The sequence below is a fragment of the Drosophila miranda genome (assembly GCF_003369915.1).
Source record: "Drosophila miranda strain MSH22 chromosome Y unlocalized genomic scaffold, D.miranda_PacBio2.1 Contig_Y1_pilon, whole genome shotgun sequence".
Classification (NCBI taxonomy): domain Eukaryota; kingdom Metazoa; phylum Arthropoda; class Insecta; order Diptera; family Drosophilidae; genus Drosophila; species Drosophila miranda.
In genome coordinates this window covers 38,171,025-38,181,451 of record NW_022881603.1, presented here as the reverse complement: position 1 = coordinate 38,181,451, position 10,427 = coordinate 38,171,025, and the positions used below count along the sequence as shown (strand labels likewise).

The 10,427-nt window shown below is 45.4% G+C and overlaps 1 pseudogene; it reads left to right on the top strand.

The window, feature by feature from the left end:
* The first annotated feature begins 8,505 nt into the window (after positions 1 to 8,505).
* LOC108158436 lies at positions 8,506 to 9,647 on the top strand (annotated as a pseudogene).
* Positions 9,648 to 10,427: the final 780 nt, after the last annotated feature.

The window sequence follows — 10,427 nt, the reverse complement described above, 5'->3', positions numbered from 1 at the left end:
ATTCGCGATCGAAATTCGTTAGCCCTAGCAAATTTCGGTGCACAATTCGGTGCTAAAACACACTTACACACACCTACATACACGCATTGCTGGCTATTAATTTCTCTGTCGCGACAATTCGGTCAGTGCAGTGCGGTAGGCAGTGCAGCGAACTCACTAATACACACAAGCGGAGTACAAAGCGGAATCGGACAGCTCGCACAGCCGCACAGCTAAAGGCATTAGCTGTAATCCCTTTGCTTTCGGTTCCCTCGTTTATACGTATACAGGGTGTCTTTTTCGGTCGTGCTGAGTGACTCTTTTAGAACCTCAACATGGCGGCACCTGAGCCTACCAATGTCGCGAACGCAGCAATGCCGAGTGATGTAGATTTCTACAAGCACAAGGCCGAGTCCATCGCGCGCCAACTAAAGGCCATGGATCACTTTCTCACCAAGGAAGAGCTTGCCGAGTTAGATGAGGCAGAACTTCAAGCTCGCTTAGAGCAAATCGAGCGAATGAATGCGGATTTCGATGCCGCTCAAACGAGCCTTGAAAGGCTGGATTTCCTGCAGTTAGCCCATGATGCCCGGCTGGACTTTTCGAATGTTTATGTAAAGGTTAGGTCCAGGCTGTCGCGGGAGTTGATGGCTGCTCGCACGGTAAATGTTGCCAATTCAACGGCTCGGCATACTCTCGAGGGGAATTCGTCGTTGTTCGCCTATAATAGTATAGGCCGTTCTCGAATGCCCGAGTTGCAGCTTCCGCGATTCGGTGGGAGCTACATGGATTGGCCAGAATTCCACGCGATGTTTTCGACAATGGTGCACAAAGACCATCGTATACCAATCATCGAAAAATTCCAATATCTTCGTGGATGTCTAGATGGTGCTGCGCTGGATACGATTCGTTCCTTGGAACTTTCTGAGGAGAATTACGACAAGGCGTTGAATTTACTAATGTTGCGATTCGATAATAAACTGTTACATTTTTAGGCACACGTCAAGGCTATTTTCGGGCTGCAAGGGGTGGAGAAGGGCTCGGCTATCGGCTTGCGCGCGCTCAGCGATAAAATCAATTCGCACTTGCGTGCACTTCAGACCTTGGCGACCCGCAGGAGATTTCCGATGGGTTGCTGATCTTCATCATAGGCACGAAATTGGACCAGAAGACCAAGGAGAAATGGGAAGAGAACTTGCCGACGTCAGGATTGCCTCGGTGGTCAAGCATGGCCTCATTCTAGGAAGCAAGATGTCGGATGCTGGAAAATTTGGGATCGGCTATGGTAACAATTCCTAGCCAGCAGGTGTAAGTAAACCTAGCACCCTAATCACCTCTATTAACGATCATAATAGCTCAACATGCAAGTATTGCAAATCCTCCGATCACTACATATCCCGATGCCAGGCATTTATAGATCTCCCTGTTTTTTCTCGATAAAAGGAGGTGAAGAAGCGCCATTTATGTCTAAACTGCCTCAACAAAGGCAATTCATTGCAACGCTGCAAGTCAGGGGCATGTAGAAATTGCCAAGCCAAGCATCACACACTGCTCCACATGCAGTCGGGCGCTGACGCTGAGTTGCCGTCGCCGAGCACGGAATCGACCCAGCATGATCCTGCAAGTGCCCTAGTAGCAAGCAAATATATTAGCCCTCCCCCCTCGAGTCAAAAATCTCTGCCTAGCCAAAACGTGCTGCTAGCTACTGCAATCGTATATGTCAGGGGCCGTTTTGGATCGCTTATTCCATGTCGTGCCATTTTAGATTCCGCTTCTCAGGTTAACTTTATAACATCGAGACTCGCCAATCAGCTGCAGTTAGATCCTCACCCGTCTCACGTTCAAATCGCCGGTATTGGAGAGTCAATTCTACCATCCAGCAAGGCTGTGGACATCGTCCTGCAATCCCAAGACGAAAGCTATCGCGGTTTCCTCTCTGCAATTATCACTGCCTCAATCACAGGAATGCAGCCTAACTTCGGCCTAGACGCAAAGGATTGGCCAATGCCAAATAATCTAAAACTGGCTGATCCTAATTTCGCCAAGCCCCAGCGTGTCGATCTGTTGATAGGTGCTGGTTTGTTCTTCGAATTAATGTGCGTTGGACAGATTCGACTGTCAGACCAATTGCCAACATTGCAGAAGACGAAACGCGGCTGGATAGTGTCAGGAAGTATTAAAAACTCTGAGAAAGCCCGTGCGGCGCTAGCAGCCGTTGAAGATCCCCCTGTCATCTCCGCTTGCGAGACTAATTTGTGCGATATTGTAAGGCGGTTTTGGGAAGTCGATGGAGATTATTCGCCCTCATCAATTTCGGAGGAAGATGTTCATTGCGAACAGCATTTCGTCACAAACTGCATTCGCCTAGAGTCCGGAGCTTACTCCGTGCGTTTGCCAACCAAATTCAGTCTAGAGGAATTAGGAGAATCGTATCAGCAGGCGCTACGTAGATTTCTCAATTTGGAGAGGAAGCTAGCAAAAAATGCACAGCTTAAGGCAAAATATATGGAGTTTCTCCAGGAGTATCGTGATTTAGGACACATGTCGCCAGCTTCGCGGCAGTCAGACCTCCCGCAGTACTTCTTGCCTCACCATTGCGTCCACAAGCAGGATAGTACAACCACCAAACTACGCGTAGTGTTCGATGGATCTGCCAAAACAGCGTCTGGAGTATCACTGAATGATGCGCTAATGGCTGGACCCACCATCCAACCTAAAATTCTGATAACTCTGCTTCGTTTCCGCTTTTTTAAAGTCGCCTTGTGTGGCGATATCTGCAAAATGTACCGCTGTGTACGCGTTTCCCATCCCGATACGCACGTGCAGTGCATCCTATGGCGCAATGACCCGAAGGAGGAGATTCAGGTGTTCAAGTTGGAGACTGTTACTTACGGAACCAAACCTGCCGCTTTCTTAGCAATTCGTGCTATGCATCAATTGGCAAATGATGAAGAGTTGCGTTTTCCGCTTGGCGCTGATGTTGTTCGAAGAGATTTCTATGTCGATGATCTCATATCTGGAGGGGACAGCATTGATTCTGTCATCAAGATTCGTCAGCAGGTAAAGGAGCTACTTTCGAAAGGATGTTTTCCCATACGTAAATGGTGTTCCAATGAACCCGCTGCTTTGGAAGGCGTATCGGAGGCGGATCGCGAAATGTTCCTTACCTTTCATGACGGGACTGAAGTAACCAAGGCGCTTGGTCTAGTTTGGGATCCCACCACGGACAATCTTCTGTTTAGCTTCGCTCACGTCGGAACCGCTGCAGGCCCAATATCGAAGCGTTCGGTCCTGTCTACACTAGCTAGGTTCTATGATCCTCTAGGGCTCATCTCTCCCATCATCACAAAAGCTAAAATATTTATGCAGTCGCTATGGAACGAAAGCCTAAAGTTGAATTGGGACGAAAGCCTGCCCCAGGATCTACATACGACTTGGATTCAGCTGACTTCGCAGTTGTCGATGGTTAAAAACTTTAAGTTTCCACGTTACGTGCTTCGGCAGCAAGCCAGATTAGAAATGCACGCGTTTTGTGATGCGAGCCAAGCAGCATATGGCGCCTGTGTATACATGCGTTCGGAAGCTCTTGGCATTGGGCAAAGTCATCTCTTATGCTCTAAATCCAGAGTCGCGCCCTTGAAAAGTATGACTATCCCCAAGCTTGAGCTGTCCGCTGCCCTTGTATTAGCCGAACTAGTGTCCACCATAGTTAAGGGATTATCAGCTCCATGCCAAATACATTGCTGGTCGGATTCGTCCATAGCCCTTGCCTGGATTCGAGAATCACCATTGAATTTTAATATATTTGTTTCTAATCGAGTTCAGCGGATTCAGGAGCTCACCGCTGGAATGACTTGGCATCACGTGCCCACAAAGTTGAATCCTGCCGACATCATATCACGTGGATCCACGCCCGCTGAATTAATGGATAGCAGCCTTTGGATCTCTGGACCACCATTCTTGCGTCTTGAGAGCTCAGAGTGGCCTGCAGGCTTGCAATTGCCGACCGATGTACCAGAACGTCGTCATGCAGCATTGGTTGTTTCAAACGAAAGGGATGTATCGTACGATTGCAAATTTCAAAACTCATTCGGATCCATGCAGCGCGTCTTTGCTTACATATATCGATTCTACATTCTCAAGGACAAAGGCATAGCGCGGTCGAAGGGTCAACTTACCGTAATCGACATCAAAAATGGTACGCATTTGCTCATAAGGGCAATACAGCAGCAACAATTTTTGGAAGAGATAAGGGCCCTCGCCAGCAAACAGGCCCTACCCCCAAAAAGCACAATGGCCTCACTGAATCCATTTCTGGATAGCTTTGGATTGCTGCGTGTTGGAGGCCGCCTCCAAAATGCCGAATTGGACTACGACGCGAAGCACCCGATCCTGCTTCCTAAGGGACATCCTGTCACTGTCTCTATTATTATCTTCTTTCACGAAAGGTTTCTCCACGCAGGAGCTCAAGGATTGCTCGGACTGCTTCGGCAAAAATTCTGGCCTATTGGTGGACGCAAATATGTTGCGGGAATCATTCGCAAATTTGTTAGATGCTTTCGTTTGAAGCCAGTTCTGAGGGAACATATCATGGGAAACTTGCCTGCGGATCGCGTAAGGACTAATCCAGCATTCCACACAACGGGCGTTGATTTTTGCGGACCCTTTTATCACAAGTCGGAAGTCAGAAGCAGGCCTCCTATCAAATGTTACATCGCTGTCTTCGTATGCTTTAGCACCAAAGCAACTCATTTGGAAGTCGTTCGGGATCTATCTACAGAATCCTTTCTGGCAGCATTAAGGCGTTTTATAAGTCTACGTCCCAAACCTCGAATCATCTGGTCAGACAACGCTACAAATTTTGTAGGAGCAAAAAATGAGCTTTTGGAGCTTCGGCAAATGTTCCTCAGCGATCCTCATACGTCGGCTGTGTCACATCTCTGCGTTTCTAGTGGAATCGACTGGAAATTCATCCCCCTCGCTCACCTCATTTTGGTGGTTTGTGGGAGGCGGCTGTTAAAGCAGCTAAATATCATTTTCATCGCATCGTCGGGACCTACATTTTTACTCTTGTTGAAATTCAGACCTTGGCTTGTGAAATCTCTGCTTTGTTAAATTCCCGTCCGCTTTATGCAATTACAGAAAGTCCCGATGATCTAGATGTGCTCACGCCAAACCACTTTCTCAATGGAGCCCCGAAAGCTGCATGCGACGAGCCAGATGTGGCGCATCTCCGGGTCAACCTACTTAGTCGATGGCAGCAGCTGTGTCAAATGAAGCAGGCGTTTTGGAGAAAATGGAGCACGGCGTATCTTTCGATTCTTCAGGAGCGGAGCAAGTGGCGGTCATCGTCTCCAAACATCAAGCTAGAAGCGCTCGTCATGATCAAGGAGGAAACGCTGCCACCATTAAGGTGGCCGCTTGACCGCATTGAGAGCGTCATCCCAGGAAAAGATGGAACCATCAGAGTAGCCGTCATTCGCACTCAAAAAGGCCTTTTCAAGAGGGCCGTTGGAAAAATAGCGGTTCTGCCCCTTCAGGATGGATCTGTGGAAGGCCTTTGCCTTCCAACGGGGGGTGAATGTTCGGAGCAGAACCCAGCCGATTAGCTGCTTGCCAAATAGCACCTAATTCTTGGCCCTCAGCCGCTTATTTTGTTTGTTACTTATGTCTATGTCACTCATTTGTTTGTTAAAGCTCTGCGCTTGCTTGCCCTGCTAAACGCTCTCTGCCAGCTCGCTCTTCGCTATCTCCGCTTCGCGTCTGCCTAGCGACGTCGGCCGAGCGAAGCTTCGCTTAGCGATCGGAGCGGCAATGTAAAGGGCAGGCAAGCCACACTTGCAATTTGGATGTCACGCATTAAAGAACATATCGTAATTTTATTTCTGCGCCGAGTTTTATTTAATTCGAAATAATTAGTCGGCCGATTGGGGATAAAAAACATTATCTCCACAATTATTATAGCCAGCATCAAGAAAACAATTTCATTTTTTCTCGCCCTGTCTCTCTCTAACACACACGTAGCATAGGCGGCTTTGCTTAGAGTAAAACATTAGCGCCTAGATCTCAAAGACTACAAAAGCTAGAGCAACCAAATTTGGTATCCACACTCCTAATATATTGGACCGAGACGATTTTGTTTCAAAATTTCGCCACACCCCCTTCCGCCCCCGCAAAGGACGAAAATCTGGGGATATTCAAAAATCTCAGAGACTATTAAGGCTAGAGTAACTAAATTTGTTATCCGCACTCCTGTTAGATCTTACTATAAAACGTGTATCTCAAAATTTCGCCCCACCCTTTTCCGCCCACACAAAGGACGAAAATCTGTTGCATCCACAATATTGCTTATTCGAGAAAACTAAAAACGCAGAATCATAGATAATGACTATATCTATCAGATTGCTGAATCTGGATCAGATCAGATCATTTTTATAGCCAATAGGAACAAATCAATTTGCAGTGGCTACGCAGCGCCAGACGTCACGCTCAGACTGATTTTCTGTCTCTCTCGCACGCACTCTTTATCGTGTCGTTGAATATTAGCGGCGTCTGCCGGAGGAGAGCCATACTGACTTAGTATCGGGTATAACCGTAGAGTTGCGGTGTCCGCAGCACCTCACAACGTTCCCCCTCGTTTTTTTTCGTTTTTTGATTAAAATTTAACTTTTGACTCGTGCATTGTAATGGCTGACATCATTTGCTTGCCACTGCTGACCACCTGTGCCACAAACTCAGAGAGAAAGAGAGAGAGGAACTGGGCTCACAAAGTGAGAAAGAGACGAAGGGAGGCCACAGCTTTGTTAGGCGAACTCCGTCATACACTTCCTTATGAAGAAGAACCAATTAAAAATCACAGAATCTCTCTCTTCTCTGTAGGAATTATTTTATGTTTTATTTACGGTCTTATTCAATATTCAATTCAGAGTTATAAATATTCCATGCACTCAAAAATATTTAACAGTTTCAAAGTTAAACAGAAATTCAATTTCTCTTGATTTATTTTTATTTATTAGTATTTTTTGGGTGGCCTCAAGAGTGGTGAAAGCTGTTTGGGGCTTGGCCATGCCTTTTCACAGCCGTATATAATCCATGGGACCATAATCTGTTAGTGAATGAACTCCATTACGTACGTACATATTTTCATAAGAGACTTACACACATATACATAGAGCACGACGGCCTGGTGAGGCAAAAGTTATCCATTTGATACATTCATTTTGTAGGCGATTTTGTTGTGGGCCGAACTTGGCTACAATTTTGAACTTTCCGGCGGCCGTGTGATATTCGGGGCTATTCATTTATTAAAAAAAAAAGGAGAACGAACCTTTATTTATAAAGAATTCATTTTGGCCGCCTACTCTTTGGGGTCGTGGCGGGGTCTACAGCATTGTTCAGCTGTCACGTCCGTCATCAGCATCAGCTGTCGGCCTGCGAACCCGGACCCGGACCTGGTCTCAGACCCCTGCCCTTCTCTGACACTGTGCTACGTGCTGTGTGTGGCACTCTCTGTCCTGTCTCTGTGTGTGGTTCTAATGTTTTGTTGGCTTTCATTACATGCATTCATTCCTGCTGTCCGCTCACTCAAATTGCCATCAGTGACAGTGGTTCTGTTTGCATTTGACAAATGACAAACTCCACTTGCCAGCCTTGGGGCTTGGGGGTTTTCGGGGTTGGGGTCCGTTCCAACTACTAATGATGTCATTAATTTTGCACAATTTTTAATGCGTTTGCAATTGATTTTCGCCCGCCCGCCAGCCTCCCCAACTAAAAGCCTCTTCAAATGTTTGCAATAGAAATTGCACAAAAAGGATTCTCTTCTTTTCGCTCATTCTCCTCCTTTTTCTCGGTGTGTGGGTAAACGAAAGAAAAAGCATTTGCCAAGCAAATAAAATGAGGGGGGCCGCAGCGTCAAATTTGCTTTCGAGCCATGCTAATGCAGCAGCAGCATCAGCTTCCTGGCTGCCTGCCACTTTGCCCCCGTACTAACGACGCTACCACCAATGGCCATGGCAATGGCAGTGCCAGCAGCAAAATATTTGCGCTTATTGAGATAAAATACAATTTTATGGGGATGCAAATGGAGAGAGTTTCCTTTTGATAGAATTTCCAAACAGATGGTTCCTTGTATCTACTTATTACTTTTACTACTTAAGCCCGGAACGAATGCTTGAATGGGAGCTATAATTAACATTGAGAAAATAACCTTATACTTCAATATTCTTTCAATCGCAATCACGAATATGATAATCCTATTTAGATTCTTTTATATTTTTTCAATTATAACTCTCAGTGTACTTTCGTCTGTCGATGTCGAGATTATTTTCAGTGCATCTTTTGCTCTTCTGCTTATTTTCTTATTGGCCTTTTCTTCGTTACTTTTCTGCTGCGTTATTCTTGTCTTTTGCCTATTCTAGTCCTGCTGTCGTATTGGTGAGGCAGTGCGTATTTATTACTCGCTAAGAGAGGATTATAGGAGTATGGATAAAACTATAAATATCTGACAACTAACACTACAAATGCGACATGTACAGGAATGTTTGAGAGCAATTAGTTCTACCAATTGAACGGACTGTTAGCAGCGACGGTGTTTCAGCTGAGTGGCTGAATGGTTATTACGTATAATTGTTGCAGAGGCAATTGATAGGCAAAGTTTCGCTCAAGTGAGCAGTTTAAATATGTGCAGTTTATGTAAAATGAATCATACATGAGAGATATTACATATGACCTGTGATGGACTTCTAAAAATTCTTTTTGCTCAGAAATCAATTGAGAGTACTTCCCCAACAAGTAATTCTTTTACTTTCATTCAAGGACCTGCACGGGCTGGAGTGTTTTTGAACTGTTGGAATCAATTTAACGCTATTTCCCATTATACTGTGTAGTCAAGTGAATATAATGACCATAAATACCGAAAAACTTGCTCTTAAAAACGAGCTATGACCAATTTGTGTTTAGTCTTCAAATGACCGTCCAGGAGCCATTTTGATAGTGGGGATTCTCTGGATATTGCTGCTGGGCTCTCCGCAAGTGGAGAGCAAGTTCACGAGCCTCTACTGTACTAGCCTTCACATGGACTATGGGGAGTTTCTTCTGTGCAAAATACAGGCCATCAATCGGTACAGGAACTCGATCAGCATTTCGTATCTGAACAAGCACACAGTCCCCAGTCACTTGACCGTGAGTTATCCACAGTTGAATCCTTGAACGATGCGAATCCACCCAATACTCGTCTTCTCGCAGGTTCGCTTGGAGTTTTTCAAACGTGCTAATGGCTGGCGACCTTTTCTCTACAACATCACGCTGAACGTGTGCGATTTCTTGGATAGGAATAAGACCAAGGCCTAATAACAACAACAGGATCGTCTTCCGCCTGGCTGCGGCCTACCTCATACCCTATATAACTCGTAGCTACTCCTGTCCTTTCATTGTGAGCGCATGGTGTGGATTCCATTATTTCCATAGTTTAGTAAGCCCTTCTCCCATTTCTTTCTGAGGAAAATACGGTGCTGAAACTTGTGAAGCTAGAGTTTGATGTGGAAAAGTTCCGCACTCGTTTCCCCATCGAGACGGGCGAGTATGCTCTGCAGTTCAGTTTGTATCACAAAAAGGTTCTTAAGTATACAGTTAATGGATCGATGGAGTACTCCAACTACAGAGAGCACTAAAATCAATAAATCGACGCCCGAAATCATTCACAGAAAGGGTGCGGGGTAGTGGGAATTCTAGCACTTAAATACTAACAATAATGCTTGTCCCTGTAATAATCCAAATCTATTATCGAAACGCTTAAGCGCTCAACGGTCAATCTTTAATCTCTTAATTGTGAAGCGATGCCAATAATCTTATTAGGCTGTAAGTACGTCGATTTTCGATCCATGACGGCTCAATAGTCCCCCCAATTATAAACAATTTAGTCATTCAACTGTGTGATTGTCGAAGATTAATCATATTTCCCATGTATTTCGGTGGGTGTAGATGCCTGTGTGCACCACTCTTGAAGCCCTCCTAGTAATTGAATAGTTTCTCTTGGCAACATTTATAATAATTTGAAAGAGTCCCCTCACGCTGCAGTAAAATGTGGGAAAACCTCATCGCTCAATGTGCCAATTGTCGAGGCAGGAAGAGGAGCAGGAGAAGAAGAAAAATCCTTCGATTTAGCCAGATGTGGCAGCCAGACCCAGTTTGCCAATGACAAGCAGAGCGAAGACAACATAACACAACACAACACAACACAAGGGAAAATTGACTGAATTTTCCCCCAGTTTCCCCAGTTTGTTTGTTCAATTTTCAATATGCATTTGCAGGGCTGTGCTGTGGCAAAAGAAGGATCCACATCAAACAACAAATAAGTAAACAAGCAGCAATGAAGCTGTTTCCCTGTCTTGTTTCATATTTCCCAGTCCAAGCTGTGGCAAGCATAGCATCTATATCCACATCCACATTCA